The sequence below is a fragment of the Saccostrea echinata genome, unplaced genomic scaffold (assembly GCF_033153115.1).
Source record: "Saccostrea echinata isolate AGI-Se365-2 ecotype Australia unplaced genomic scaffold, CSIRO_AGI_Sech_v1 ptg000036l, whole genome shotgun sequence".
Taxonomy (NCBI): Eukaryota; Metazoa; Mollusca; class Bivalvia; order Ostreida; family Ostreidae; genus Saccostrea; species Saccostrea echinata.
In genome coordinates, this window is record NW_026889785.1 from 4,551,379 (window position 1) to 4,567,468 (window position 16,090).

At 35.0% G+C, this 16,090-nt stretch overlaps 1 pseudogene; it reads left to right on the forward strand.

Annotated features, from left to right (window-relative positions):
- Nucleotides 1-1,285: 1,285 nt before the first annotated feature.
- On the forward strand, nucleotides 1,286-2,629 carry LOC133199908 (uncharacterized; annotated as a pseudogene).
- Nucleotides 2,630-16,090: the final 13,461 nt, after the last annotated feature.

The window sequence follows — 16,090 nt, forward strand, 5'->3', positions numbered from 1 at the left end:
AACAGAACATAAAGTCTTCAGATTAAATAAGTATCCCATATAAAACTAGTTATAATTGTAACGGGGACCGTTACAGATGTTCCCCAAACGCTCCCCAACTCCCTTTTGGTGTCTTATTTCCTGTAAGCTTCATTAAATAAGGCAATGAAGTATATTGGTCGTTTTTTCCATTTCACGCGCACGTGCATGCATGTGCAGTATGACCAAGTCATCCCGTCTATACTATTAATGTATCTTTATATTCTCAGTATCAAAACATTTCATCAAAAATATATAAGTTCCGGCTATATCAAGTATACTGGTCATCTTAGCATTGCGCGCACGCGCACCTGCATGCATGTTCATAATGACCATGCCATCTTGTCTACACTTATAATATGTCTGTTTATTCTTAGTATCAAAGCTTTTTATCAAAAAATATAAAAGTTACGGCTATATTAAGTATATTAATCATTTAACACATTGCACGCGCACGCATGTGCATGCATGTGCATGATGTCCACATCATCTTGTCTACACTTGTAATATATCTGTATATTCTTAATATCAAAGCTTTTCATCAAAAAATATAAAAATTAGGACTATATTAAATATATTGGTCATTTAACACATTGCATGCGCGCGCACGTGCATGCATATGCATGCATGTGCATGATGACCACGTCATCTTGTCTACACTTTTAATATATATAAATATTTTGAGTATCAATTCATTTCATCAAAAAATATAAAAGTTACGTCTATATCAAGTAAATTGGTCATTTTACGATTTGCGCGTGCGCGCACGTGCATGCATGTGCATGTTGACCATGTCATCTTGTGTACACTTTTAATATATCCTTGTATTCTGAGTATCAAAGCATTTCATCAAAAAATATAAAAGTTACAGCTATATCATGTATATTGGTCATTTTACGCATTGCACGCGCACGCACGTGCGTGCACGTGCGCGCAAAATGACCTTCGTTCCGCAAATCTACATAACATACCTAGTAACCCTAAAAAGGTTTTAACTCAATTGGATGTGCAGTTTCCGAGAACACTCGCGGACAAAAAAGTACCGGAGAAGAAATAAGAATAAAAAAGAATAATAATAATAAGAAGAAGAAGAAGAAGAAACCGAGTAAAAACAATATGTTCCCAAACTTCGTTTGGGGAACATAACTAAAGCAAAGGTTAATGTTATTAAAGTGGTTGTTTATTTTTAATCTACTGATTATTAATGACTTCATCTTGTATCAAATTTCTTGCCAGTTATCTATAAAAACATATTTTCTTAATTCAGATGCAAGAAAAATCTCTGAAAGAACTGAGTGAGGAAAGAAAAACCAAGGAGACGGTAACCTACCCACTGGGGAAGTTGGTTGTGAGAGTTGCTAAAGTTGGCCACACAGCAAAATTCACAGGGAGCAATGGAGTGCCAGGAAGCATGCTAAACTTTAGCATTGCGGATTCAACAGATGAAATGTTGGCTACTCTGAGTTGAGACGCAATTTAACAAAATAAAGGAAGGAAGAACCCTTCAACTCAGGAACTCTCTGGTGAAAGGAAAGAGAGTAGTGCTTTCAGGGCACTCAAAAGTCATGAGTGCATCTGCTCTAGAACTGCCTGATGGACAAATTCAGAAGGCAACACTTCTCATCATGCCTCCACCTCCCTCCAAGACGCTGAGGGAAGCCATGGACTCCCCTCTGCGTGACATCGTAACTATTCAGGGCCAGATAATTCGGGTAAATATTAGAAGTTTGTTCCCTCTATTAGTGCAGAAATTGAAAGCATTCATATTTTCCATTTACTCACATGTACATGTTTTGCTTTTATTTGAACATATTTCTATAATCTATTGTGTATATTATTTCTTAGGATGAAGCAGTTAAGTTAGTTCAAGTTGGGCAGAAGGAGACAAAATTTCGAACCATCACCTTAGAGGAACACGGAAACACAATGGAGGTAACACTCTGGAGGGATTTGGCAGAAAGCCAGCTTAAAGTGCAAGATTTCGTTGAAATTTGTCATTGTGTCATGTCTGAGTGGCAAAAGAAGAAATCACTGAACACGACAAGAAACTCTTTAATCAAGGTAGCATACAAGTATTAAATAATGGAAAACTCAAGTTGAATATATATTTTTATGAATAAAAGGAAGCAATGTTGAAGCATCAACACCAGTATAATCGGTAAAATGTTTTAGTTCATGTTTTAGTTTAAAGCATATATAATTTTTGGAAATTGTGTATTTTCTTATGTTCACTAATGGAAGGTAGTAGTATTGTTGCTCAGAATATAATTTGCTTGTTTTGTAAAGGATTGTCCTTAACATTGCTCAGTTCTTTTCTAGCAAATTAAAGTTAAATTCTGTAGCTTAAAATATCCATCATACTTTTCAGACTGTTGCTCCCCGTGAAGTTGATGTGACAGGCCAAGTAGAGGCTTTGGCGATACTTGAACAGGACGTGGAAATGTGTATCAGACACGAGACGAAGGGTTTGAAAGATGTAAAATTTGATTTGGCTTTGCTGAAATTAGAGCTCAGTTTAATAGAGGACGAAGGAAGTATGGAAACTGATGCAGATCTGGAAGAATTCTTGATCACGAAATTGCCGTTCAAGCTTCAAGTCAAATTGACTTGATCAAATGTAAACTCTTTTGACATCCTTGAAATGTAAAGCTATGTTGCGGGTATAAATGACTCGCCTACTATTGTGTCAAAACACCAATGATTATAGAAGGTTTCTATTCCACTTGTTAAACTTCAAAGTTACTGCTATTTTTCATTCATTTGGTCTTTTTTCAAATGCATGTGAATATCATTTCCATGTTTTTTTTATCATCAGAGATTTACAAATTGTGAAACATACAAGTATTGTAATGATCCACTTTGGTATTTACAATAGTAAATGTGTGGTAAATATATGTGCCATTTTTACAGATCACTCAGGGATTCACTTTTACATCTTGTCACCTGATATTGATCAAAACATGAAAATTTTTCATATCATTTCAAGGCTTCTGAACAGCAACGTCACTTGCAGCAATGCTGAGGGTATGAAATGTTGCATTTAGATTGTTCCTTTGTATTTGTGTTACACATGTAGATAATTCCTTGATCTATGCTTTATGTACAGACAAAATTAAGAATGACACATTTTTTCAATTTTAAAATTCATTTCAAAGCTGTACTTCATTTTTTTTTTACTTTTATAGAGAATTGTCTATTTTCCCTTTATATTATTTCTTCTTAGCATTTGAATGCTACAGCTTTTTGCCCTACATAATTGCTGTGACAGTGCATGATGCTCAAGATATTTTGCACTTGTGTACATAGAGCTTTTTTCCCTTGTCAGACTGAAGGCGATTCAATATTGTCAACCTTTGATGTGTTAATATTAAAAACAGTATATGGAAATCGTTTTCATATCATGATTTAATGCCTTATGATCTGCTTAGTGTTACTTTTATGCACATTGATATTGTTCTGCCTTGCATAGCTCTAAGGATTTCATGTAGCATTGATTTTGGTTTTGTTCATCTGCAAAGATTTTTCTTTCTTAATCTTGCCAATACAAGACATTGTAGTATGTGTTGTACTTTATTATTATTTTTGCAAGTTTTGTATCATAGTATACTATAGTTAGGATAGTTTTTTTGTGTGTTTGAATAATTTGATGCCATGGGATTTTTTCCCTGCCAAAGTTTTGTGAAATACTCATGCAATGCAATTTGTCCTTATTGGTATGGTTTTTTCCTATATATACATTTGATGTGTGTAAGCCTTCGCCATATTTCTGCCCTCATATATTTCATTGTCATGGCATAAACGTAGCATAACAAAAATTCAGTATTATTTTGTTTTTAAGACGTCAGATGCTTTACCTTGCATATCAGCTTTTTGGACTAAATTGTGCTATGTATTTTGACATTTGTGAAAGTTAAACACATTTTTAAACATTTATTGATAATTTGTTTTGCCGATTCTTCCAGGTTTTATCAAATTGGGTTTTACCTGGATAAAGTAGGCTCTAGCTGGCATCATTGTTCATTTGTTATCTGTAATATGGTTGTATGTTGTGTGTTTTCTTGCTAAATTAGCACATATATTTAGCAACCAGTTGGCTTGCTTAATCATATTTTGATATCTTTATTGTCAATTTCTTTTCCATGTAGGTGAACTCTAGTCAGATCTGTTAGATGTAAGTTGACTTTAACCAGTGTGACCTTTTAGGTTAGTGGAGAATGTTTCAAAGTTGCTGATATATTTCCTATGTAAATATTTGACTTTTACTCCCATAAGTTTCTTGATAATTTGGACCATTATTCTTACATTACTTAGCTTAGGTAATGTTATTTTTTTTTTCATTGGAAAGTCAAATCTTGAAAAAAAGAATCCTTCCAAAGATATAGAGCTTAACAGTAATTGAAAACATTCTTACTTCACGTTTATTAAATTTGATGAATTCAGACAAGGCTTGTATCATATTGTGTCAGACACCTATATTACTTAAATGTGCATTGAAACTCTTGTATTTTGTAAATGTCATATTCTCTTTAGTCTAGATACGTATTCCAGTTTATTCCATGAAATCATTTCATCTTCCCATTGCATTAGAAAAAAAAACCCTGCATTTATTCTTTTCATCTGTTACTATGGTGCTCAACAATTCAAATCCTTAATGGTGCCAAACTGTGTTCAAGTTTTTGTACTTAAAAAAAAAGCATTGTTTTATTTTGTCGGAAATATCAAATAAATTTTGGATTATTTTATATGTTATTTTGTTATTATGAATATTTAGCGATATATCCCTAAAGCAGAGGGAAGGATAAATGGAATCACCCTGCGTGTCCATCTTTGTTAATTTTATATGCAGGTCATAACATGGTGTACACTCATTATCTGACTTTATGAAGCACAAGGCCATTTGGTTCAAGGTCTGTGTCAAAATTTGTATGTGGTCAATATTTCTGCAAAATGTTAAAATTCTATTTGATCTAATGTAGGATTCCTTGCACACAGAAACTATACAAACGGTGTTACAAGCTTCCCTGAATTGAGGAACAGAGCACTTTAATATGGTTATATAACAGAATGAGTTTGACAGGATGCTCTTATCAAAAGTATAAAATCAACCTTGCTTAGGTGCCATAATTAAACGCCCCAGAATGGACAGCCTCCGTCTCTCAGTACTTTGATCTATTACTTTCTACAATATAAGGATGTTCAATATGTTTGTTGTGGCGCAGTGGTTAGAGCGTCTGCTCTAGAGTCGCGGCGTAAGGAGTTGATCCTTACGTCGCGGGTTCGAATCCCACTGTGGGACGTGGGGACCGGTCCTTCGGATGAGACCGTATAAACCGAGGTCCCGTGTCACAGTAGGTGCTGGCACGAAAAAGATTCCCCACTGCTCAATGGCGGTAGGTGCCGAGTATAGGACAAAATTTGCAGCTCTCCACCGGCAAGTGGTGGCGTCTCCATATGAGTGAAAAATTCTCGAGAGGGACGTTAAACAACATACAAACAAACAGTTGAGACAAAATATGGAAGCACTAGCAGTCTCACATTAATGTATGTGATCTTGTGACAATTGATTTCACAAATTTTAAGTAGGTATCAGAAAATAATTGGAAATTGTTGATGGCTTCAAATGAAAATGGACATTGCAGCTGCAGAATCAAAGGAAACTAACACTCTATCCAAAGATGTACTATCCATAAAAAAGTAAAACTTAGGATGTACGTTCTTCAGTATGCGGAAGGAGATGCTGTTCGAATACAAGCTACAAAAATAATCACAGTGGTTCTCATTTCAATAAATGCCAACTTTAAATTTTGCTATTTTAATAGAGCAGTAATGTGCCATCTTAAATGTGTACCATTCTCGTTTACCAAGTATAGGGCTACGCAGCCGTACATTAAGGGGGCGTGCCAAATTTATTCGGGAAATATTTATTGTGATATCACACAAAAATAGGAATCCTTTAGAATACCAGAAAATAAATTAATTTACGATTATGAACATTTTAAGAGTAATGAATTACTTTAAAAACTTACCATTGCATTCATTTTTGTCGCTAGTTAAATCCCAACCAGCAACAAATAAGCAAGTCATTTGGTGAATTCGACTGGTCGATATTATGAAGATAATATTGTATAAACTTAGTACTTTCCATTCGACTGGTATTTCAGAAAAAAAAAATTAATTAAGAAAAACAATATTAAAAATAGGGCTTGAAATAAGTAACGTGATATAGAAAAGATAGCGGGCAACTGCAGAGCCGATAAGTATCGACACCGTGACGATGGAAACTTCTGTGAGACCAAAGTAGATCTTTTACATTTTGAATTAAATAAATAACTTCTAATATTTTGCTACTCAAAAATAGTTATTAACATCATGGACAGATTATGTGTGATATTGAGCAACATGATGTACTCCGTTTGAATTCTCTCAACAGTGAAGCAAAAAAAAAAAACCTCACCCCATCCCCCAAAACAAAAAAGCACGCATATTTCTGAATTTTTCTTGATTTTATAACGATAAAAGATTTAAATGCATTCGAATACATGTGTAAACACGCAATATTTGTTTATTTTCTACTAACTATGAGTAAAGGAAATTGTTTTTCCTGAAGGAATACAGAGCATACAAGTGTTTGATGCACCAACATTCAGACGTATTAATAGTGGGGGTAATTTTATTTTTTCATATAATTTCAATAATGTTAATATGTGTGTGTTTATACAAAAGCAGAGCTAAAACTGTAAGAAGTAATTTATGGTTTACCAATGAATAGAAATGAAGTGAGATGTTGGGTACAAGAACAAAGAGTAACAAATATATAATGTAGACCATTTAAAAGAGATTTTAAATTTTACCAGTACAAACACATCACACAGGAGAACTGTAACTGTAAATGAAACCGGAACAATTGGAATGAAGTTGTGGAGAGAAAAAGCCAGTATCATTACTCGGGAGAACGACAAAGCAGAAATCACATGCCTGACAGTAGATGTATACTTGAATCGAGTGTCTGTCAACTCGTGTATGTCAACCAAAGTACAGCTATGCTCTTTATTTTCACTTTTTTTTTTAACTTTAAAATATTAAACATCATTTATAATATTTGTGCAAGGACAAAGTGATAAATAATGTAAAAACCCGATAGAAACATTTCATATGACCTGAGTATTTGTTGTGACCTACATTTAAGGTCACTAAATCGCACTATAGTTCAAGATCATTGACCAAGGAAAAGAAACCTTATCTCTTTAATACTGAACCCTAGGAATATTATGATAGTTTGTACAGTGCTTGTAAATAAAATGTACAATATTTCTTTTGTCTGAGCAGGCTAAGGGTCACCGCCACTGGAAAAAGTAAATTTCGTCACCAGTAGTTCATACTTGATATAAATGATGTTCATATCATCAGTGCTAAACTTCTAAACACCAAGAATAAAGTTACTGTCACCAGTAGTTCATACTTGATATAAATGATGTTCATATCATCAGTGCTAAACTTCTAAACACCAAGAATAAAGTTACTGTCACCAGTGGATTTTTTTCTTAAAAGCTCATTTTCAGACCGACAGAAAATACAAATAATTTTAATTTTGTATTTAAATCACAAAACTTAGGAAAAGTGTAATGTCGCACTTACTACTGCATGAAATAGAAAAGCTAATATGTATCCTCACAATGGTGCTGCATGAAATAGCATACGAGACAGGTCTATGATTTGCAGTGAGGTTAGGTACATATTGTCGCTGACGATAACAAGTGCAAAAGAGCAGTATGTGCCATCACACACGCCCGGAATGTTCTTTCAGATGTGTTCTTCCAACTAAGCTATCAGGTCATGGTTATAACCATTTTCGTTTAGTTCCAGGGAAAAAAGAATGATGTTATACATACTAGAAAGCACTGAATAAAGAAAAATGACATGGAGCGATAAACGTATGGAATTACTAATGTGATCTCTAAAAGCTCTAACTACAATCAGGTTTATGAGCTAAGAAAAGTACACTGGAAAACTAACTGTTCACCAACCAAATTCCTTCATATCCAAAATTTCGCTATGGCAGAGGATGGAGGTCCTTAATCAGATTCTGTGGTATGCATAGTATTATACTTGTTACTTACCTTTATTAGTTATTATTTAGTTTTATTATGACTTTATTTCACTTCAACTTCATTGTAGGAAAATCTGGAAAAATTGGGTCTAAACTGCTATATGTTTGGTTTATTAAAAATAAATTCCATCCATACAATATATTGATGTTCACAATGAACACCACCAAAAGTACGGTTGCATATTATATACATGTATGTAATTGTAGGCCTATCCTTTTATATTCTCAGCTGTATGATGTTGCTGAGGAGCAGATTCCAAAGAAGGGGAAGGAGAAATTCTCGAACCCCTCTTTGGAGGATATATCAACAGTGAAAACTATGGAGAAGGGAGAGCGAGGGAGCAGTGGAAGGAGCAAGTTTGGATTTCTCCTTAACCCACCAATCACCAAAATATATAATGCTTTCTTTTTTTTTTTTAACTTTTTTCACAAATAAAGCAGTAACCCACTCATTGTGTCATTAAAACACACTACATTAAACCACACTCTCTTTTTGCATAAACCAGGTAATGACTTCAAACAATTACTGATTATTAAAATAACCATAAAAAATCAGGTTTTTTGTTTGTATGTTTTTCTCATTTAATCAAGGCAATTCTTAAGCAATAAAGAATTTGCAAAGGTTTTTTAAAAAATTATACCCTATCACTTTTTGTAAAGTTTTATGCTTCATTTAAGTATGAAGACTTTTCAATCACAAGTTAAAGCATAGAAATTCTAATTATCTGATCCTAATTTGACAACAAGACCAGTCCTCTGCACTTCTTTATCCATCCTGTTGGTCTCTCCACACCTGCAGTATCGCTAAGTCGAGGAAGTACTACTGGTGGTGCATGAATGTCCTTATTGTAGCCATGTTAAAAAAATTGAATGAGCGAATACTCTTTGAAGGCGAGGAACCTAAAATACAAATTGACATGAGACTTGGAAAATGTAAAAATGATAAAGATTTTAAGTTAAAGTCACATATATCTGTGTATGTTGAAAACTTCCATTCCTTCTTTTATCCTAGATAAATTTTAGTTCACAAACCTGAGAACAAATCTGCAGAGGAAAGTTCAAAGATTCTTGCAGGGATTGATCCAATTGACGGCTGACTGCGCCATGTTCTTTGGTTACCACACACACCATAGTACTGGATTGATCGTATATTGTTTTATGTCCTGTTCACTCATATAGAGACGTCACCATATACAGGTGAAGGGCTTCAAATTTAGACCTTTACTCGGCCATTGAGCAGTGAGGGTTCTTTATCGTGCCAACGCCTACCGGTTTTTAAAGTCCCATCCGAAGGACCCACAACTTTCACTTCAAAGTGCCGAGCGCTTGGCGAAGGAACAGTCACTACCAATTTTTTTTTATCGACTTGGGTCAGTGGCGACCGTGATTCGAACACACGGCCTTCCGATCAAAGACCATAGTACTGGAATACTGTAATAAACGTTCCCCTGAAGTGCTCTATTTGTCCTAAAATGGGACGTAATGAAGTTAAAAATGTTTTTTCAGGAGAAACTTTGCCATTTCCGAATTGGTTTCTAAATGGAAAACAGTTTGAAGTCCTGTCCAGCGATCACACTGGTCTCCAATACAAAAACCTGTTTTTGTTGAGCCTTGCGTTCGTGTCCCTTCTTCTGGAAGAATCGCTTAGTTTACGCTTCGGGCCTGGTTTCATCTTCTTTGCCGCCGCCATGTTTTTCGTCGAACATGGAAATGCGCAAGAGTCAAAATTTCATGAATTCATTAGATATCAAGTCGTGGATGCAATAATACTATGTGAACAAGTGCATAAATTTTCCATTTGAAAAGAATTTTGTATGCAAAATAAATCTCTTGATTTGATGAATGAAATTAGAAATGGTGGTTATTATTCGAGTTATTGATTAAATATGATTAATCTTATTTCTTTAACTGAGATTGTTGGAAAGGATCTCCTAATACTGTTTATATCTCATTTAAAAAAAAAAAATCAAGACAGGCCCTCAAAGAAGATAAGATATCTATATGACTTGGAAAAATTTCAGACTAAATCAAGATGACTATAGGGAGCTGGTGCAAACTTCTGCTGGTGATCAGCCCTTGAACTACCAAAACCAACTGAACCACTGAAAAAGCCATCAAGTGTCAACCAGTACTGGCAAACTGGACAATCAAATAAGTTATCTTGCTGTGATCAATCGGTTCAAGACTTAGATGTTCAAAAGCCACCGAATCTGCTTCAAGGTTGTAAACACTCCTTGCAAGACCCAGATGATATGAGACCGATAGAACTCTATATGTTGATGTTCTGTCATTAAGATACACAGATGACAATGAAGGACATAGACAGAATGCTGCTGGTGATCATTTCTTGCAAGAGATAAGAGATGTACCCCTGCAGGTGATCAGTCCTCACAAGACATGCATGGAGATGATAAAGAACAACCAAATATGCCTTAAGAGGTCTATAAAATGGCCTTCAATGAAGATGGAATTGTCAGATCTGGATGTACCCTAATAACACTCTGCATGGCGATGATGAAGAGCAACCAAATATTGCACTTATGGGTCTATGAAATGGCCTTCAATGAAGATGAAATTGTCAGATCTGACAACCTCGGACGTTTCTTGTATATGAACACTACTTTTGAGCCATTATTATAGCACATTCCATACGCGAATATGAATTTACTTAACACTTAACGGATAAAACGAATTACGTTCATAACGAAGCAAAACCGTCCGTCCCTGGCACTTCGTTATAAGCTTGTTTTACTGTATACTTTCAATTACACAGAATATTCAAATACACTATTTGTTTCCTTTTTTTCTTGTATTGTGCCTTGAAATCTTTGGACATATATGGTTTATAGTGTCCTTGCTTTTGTTCTCCTCAATATCCTACAATCTTGATACAGCATAAATCTTATCTGTAATATTTGGCAGTGTGTTTAAAACTCACTTGTACCTTTATATATGAGCACATTCAAGGTGAATACATTAAGAGCCCTCTATACACAGCACACTAAGGAGTTCTGATTTTGTGGTATTTTTATGCAGATAGAGTAATCTGCCCTTTGATCTGGATAAAATAAATTAAAAAATATTGTTTATTACTGAATTTGTGATCAAATCAAGCATTCGTGACACTTTAATACGCCAAAAAGAATACATTGAACACTTCATTTGCAAGTGCAGTGTATTTTTACCATTTAAACAAACAACTGTCAACAGTGGTACCTGTTCATAAGTGCTTCATTCTCTTTGAACATTTTTCCTGGGGATAAATGCAAGGTACCCTATGCTAAGAAAGCTCAATATTTACACCTTTACACTCTATATTTTTTTTCTGTGTCTAAAAAAATCCCTTTATTGTATAGCGGGTCCTAAACAGCACATTATTATAAACTGCTGAGAAATAATAACAAAAACCTTTGACATGACGTAAAATTTTAGTAATCATTTCCCTTATTATTTTCATTATTCTGATAAAGACCGTGATTAAATAAATAATTAAACTGAAGAACCACGAGCAGAGCACATTTAAAAACAAGTTTGTTTTGTTTGTTTGTATGTTGTTTAACGTCCCTCTCGAGAATTTTTCACTCATATGGAGACGCCACCACTTGCCGGTGGAGAGCTGCAAATTTTGTCCTATACTCGGCACTTACGGCCGTTGATCAGTGAGGTATCATTTTCGTGCCAGCACCTACTGCGACACAGGACCTCGGTTTATACGGTCTCATCCGAAGGATCGGTCTCCACGTCCCACAGTGGGATTCGAACCCGCGACGTAAGGATCAACTCCTTACGCCGCGACTCTAGAGCAGACGCTCTAACCACTGCGCCACGCGGGCGACAAAACAAGTTTATATTTGTAAGAATTTGGCAATGAATGAGGAACATGTCAGTTGTTTCTTTTCTTCATTTTGTGTTTCCTCCATCGTCGGTTTTTGTGGGCTTTGTTACTTCACTGTCTGTTTCCAGAAGGGAACTATCTAGCTCGGACAGTTCTTTGTCCTCATAACTACTCACAGTCTTTTTTCAGGTCAAAAATCTCCTTGTTGAGGGAGGAAAATTATCATCTCATTTTTTACATTATTTCATTGTGGATTGTCCTCAGCATGTGAATGTCTTTCTTTATTATTTGGTTTCCATGTCGCGGGAATTATTAAAAAACACACCTAATGGTTTCAGCATATGGAAACCCTACAGAAACTTGCCGAAACTATAGTTTCCGCATTGCAGAAACCATACAAGAAACTTCTACTTTAAGTTTCACCAATGTTTCCATATGGTTTCAGTTTTGCGGATACTGAACGTTTCAGTCAGTGTAAGAAGCACCAGAAATGTTGAAAATTTCTTCCAGAATGATGAAAATCATTATCGTACTTGCCCATTCTTTAAGAATCAGTACATCCAGAAGTGAGGAAATGGGCTCATTGTAGCTGGCTTCCCGCTCAGAGCAATGCTTATAATTTTCCACCCGACTTTTCAGAGGAGTCATACACTCCAGATGGAAGAAGACATTTGGCAGAATTTCTGCATCTAATTCTTTGCAGATGTGTGTGAAAATACTCTGAAAGGACTCAACAAATGTATTTGTCACTCAGCGAAATCGTCAAAATATTGACTGAAAATTTTTATCAAATATCCAAACAAGAGGTCCAAGGGTCTTAACGGTCACCTGATTATAATTGTTACACTCAAAAATTGAACCCAATCATATGATTTCCACAATTTATTCCATGAGTGTAGCATTGACGAGAATTAACAGAAGACTGATTGAAATTTCACTTACAAAGCATTATATAGGAGCAATAAATGACTTATTGGAATTTACAGAAAGTTACAAAGTTCCCAGGAACAGGATGTGAATGAAGCTAACATATACTTGAATCAAGATAACGTAACCAGCTTTATAATTACATTGAAACAAAAGTCACGAGAGTCGCTAAAACTGGGAGAGTTGTAGTGATTAAAATATCAAATTGTTAGGAGAGCTGTCAAATTCATTTACTCACATCTGGTTGATAAACTCAAAATGCTCAGTTAAAAAGAATAAAGGGAAATTATATCTATAAAGAAATTAAACAGAATTTTACTCTTGACAATAACGTAACGATCCATATATTAAAACAAAATAAGCTGATAAATGAAGCTGTGGTGCCCAAAAGCAAGAGAAAACGGATGATCAGGGATCAGCTAAATATTCATTTAGTACTCAGTAACAAATCTGAAAGTTAATTTATTTATTTGTTTGTACTTTCCTCCATTTGTCTCTATCCTCATGCGGACTAAAACAGAACAATAGTTAACACATTTAATAGCTCCTCACAATGGCCTCTCCTAGTGTCTTTTTCGTCAGTGACATGACAGCAAAGAACAGATCATTTGTAGATGATTGCGGAGCATGGAACAAACCCTCTTTAAAAACTCATCACTATATGTCTACCAATACATGTTCCTTTGAATATGTTCACAAAAAAAGCAATTTTACAAGAAAGAGAAGAGTAAACTGGTCTTGATCCTCAACCAGATATAAGTTCAATAACAACCCTTAATTGTTATATTTCAAAAACAACAAAACATATCAAAGGAGGGTTAGTTGGTTTCCAGGGCGCGATAATCTACACTTGATGTGCTTGTTTGAGTATATTGGCAAATATGCAGGAGAACAGACACACGGAAATTCAAAACACACAAGTCAGCCATATATCAGAACCACTTTGGCCAAAAATCTGTCATTTTAGAAGGATGAAAACAAGGCAAAACACCGTCCACTATCGCAAAGGATTTAGAAACAATTGATGCTGAAAACTTGGTAGATCTACAAGTCATTCAAAATTCGAAATATAACCACGATTTAAAAAAATTCAGACCTTCAAATTCCAGCAGTAAAAACATGGCAGACGATGTTCAAACAATTTTATCATCTTTGGAACAAAATTCCTTCATTCGTTGTGTAGTTGCGAATTATGACAACAAGCCACTTCACATCATTTGCTATACGGACGAACAAATTGAAGACATGAAGAACTGTATGACAAACGACAGCATCATAGGCACTGACAGAACTTTAATCTTGGGCCTTGCTTTATCACAAGTTTAGTTTACCAAAATTTTTATTTGACCAGGAAAGGGACGCAACATCTCTAATTATGCTGGTCCCGTTTTTTAACATTGGGATGGCCTGTAGACAACCTATTGCGAGTTCCTCTAAAAATTCCTTCAGATTGAGGCTTTCATGTCCCTGTCGAAAAAATTGTTATCGGGACCGATGAGGACCAGGCTTTAGTGAATGCCATAAAGACAATTTATCCAAATTCCCGTCACATATAGTATACTCGGCATCTAAAATAAAATGCTCAAAGAAACCTCCAGATCACAACATACCCGAAAAAAGTCGAAGTCAAATAATTTCTGACATATTTAGGGAACAAGGCCCAATTTATCCCGAAACACGCGTGCAATATTTAGAGCGGGAAGCAGAAATTCTGGACAAATTTGGCGATCTAGAAATTAGATACTTATCGGACAAATTATTACCAACCCTCAAAGAGAAAGTTTTTTTTACCTCACCTGAAAAATCCAGTCATCCCACCTGATTGGAAAAATAATAACAGCGAATCAATGAATCACAAAATTAAACTGTTGGGTGACTTGCGTGTCTCAAAAATACCCGAACTTATAGAAAGGCTTCAAAACATTCACGAAAGCCAGTTACTATAAATTCGAGGTGCCCTCATGGAATGGGAAATTTAGAACTTTCAGAGAGGGCAAAAATTCAATAAATTCATAAAGTTTACACCACGCTCAAACACAGTAGATTCCTCAGATGGCCAGCTAAAAATTCCAGCTACTGCACGAATTGCTAAAAAACCTGGTCAAATAAAACGCGTACGAAATGCCAAAACTTTTTCCTTGAACAAGCGGCCCATGATTTAAGAAATCATGACATTTGACCTGACAACAGGACCACACCTTCTGAAAATGGACAGGTTATACCCTCCTCTGCTAGACGGCTGTGTAGGAATAACTTGTACTTTAACAAATGTTTTGTGGTAATTTATTTCTTTTTATATCCTCGTTTCAATTGTAAGTTGAGTTATATCCTCCTCCGCAAGACGGCTGTGTAGGAATAACTTGAATTTAAAGACACATGTAAATATATATTTTTTTATATTAAATACTAGACTTTGACCCGTGCGTGCACGGGTTGACATTGTTATGAATGCATCCATGTGCATATCGGACATTTACAAAGTAGATACATCGACACATTCATATATTGTAAGGTACTTTTGAAATAAACAATGAACGTGAAAATAATTCTTTTTTTTGGGGGGGGGGGGGGGTCCCAAATTGTTGCGTAACAGTGTAGCGCAGAATGGGTTTGACCCCCAGTTAGCTATTAATCAAGTCACGAGTTCGAATCACGCCGGAACTTACATAAATTTCACCTTTCCAAACTTTAATAAAAGAAATTATGGATATTTATTGAAAATATGACAACAACAAAGAGTTGAGCACTGCTGATACATACCAAGCAAAGTAATGAAAATGAAGAAATTTGTTTAGCTGGTATTTTTACACAATTAGTTATTAAACTAAAGGTGTAAAAATTTTTGTAACAATTTTAACACTGCAGGTCTCAACTTGTTCAAAATATGACTTCGACAATAAAAGAGTTACAATACAATACAATACAATATACTTTATATATACACAGGTAATAGACATGTATATAATCTGTAAAAGCAGAAATGAAAATGGACAGATGTGCTATACTGGTATTTCTACACAATTTAGCAGATATGAAGTAGAACAGATTATCTTGCAAATACCCCCCCCCCCCAGGAAAAAAACCATACTGGTTGTTCAAGAGATCATAATAAAAATTAAGAATATCAAATGTACTTTATATATGATAAAAGAAAATGCTCTCATGACTGTCTGTTTTGATAAAAATTAATGTAATATCCTTGA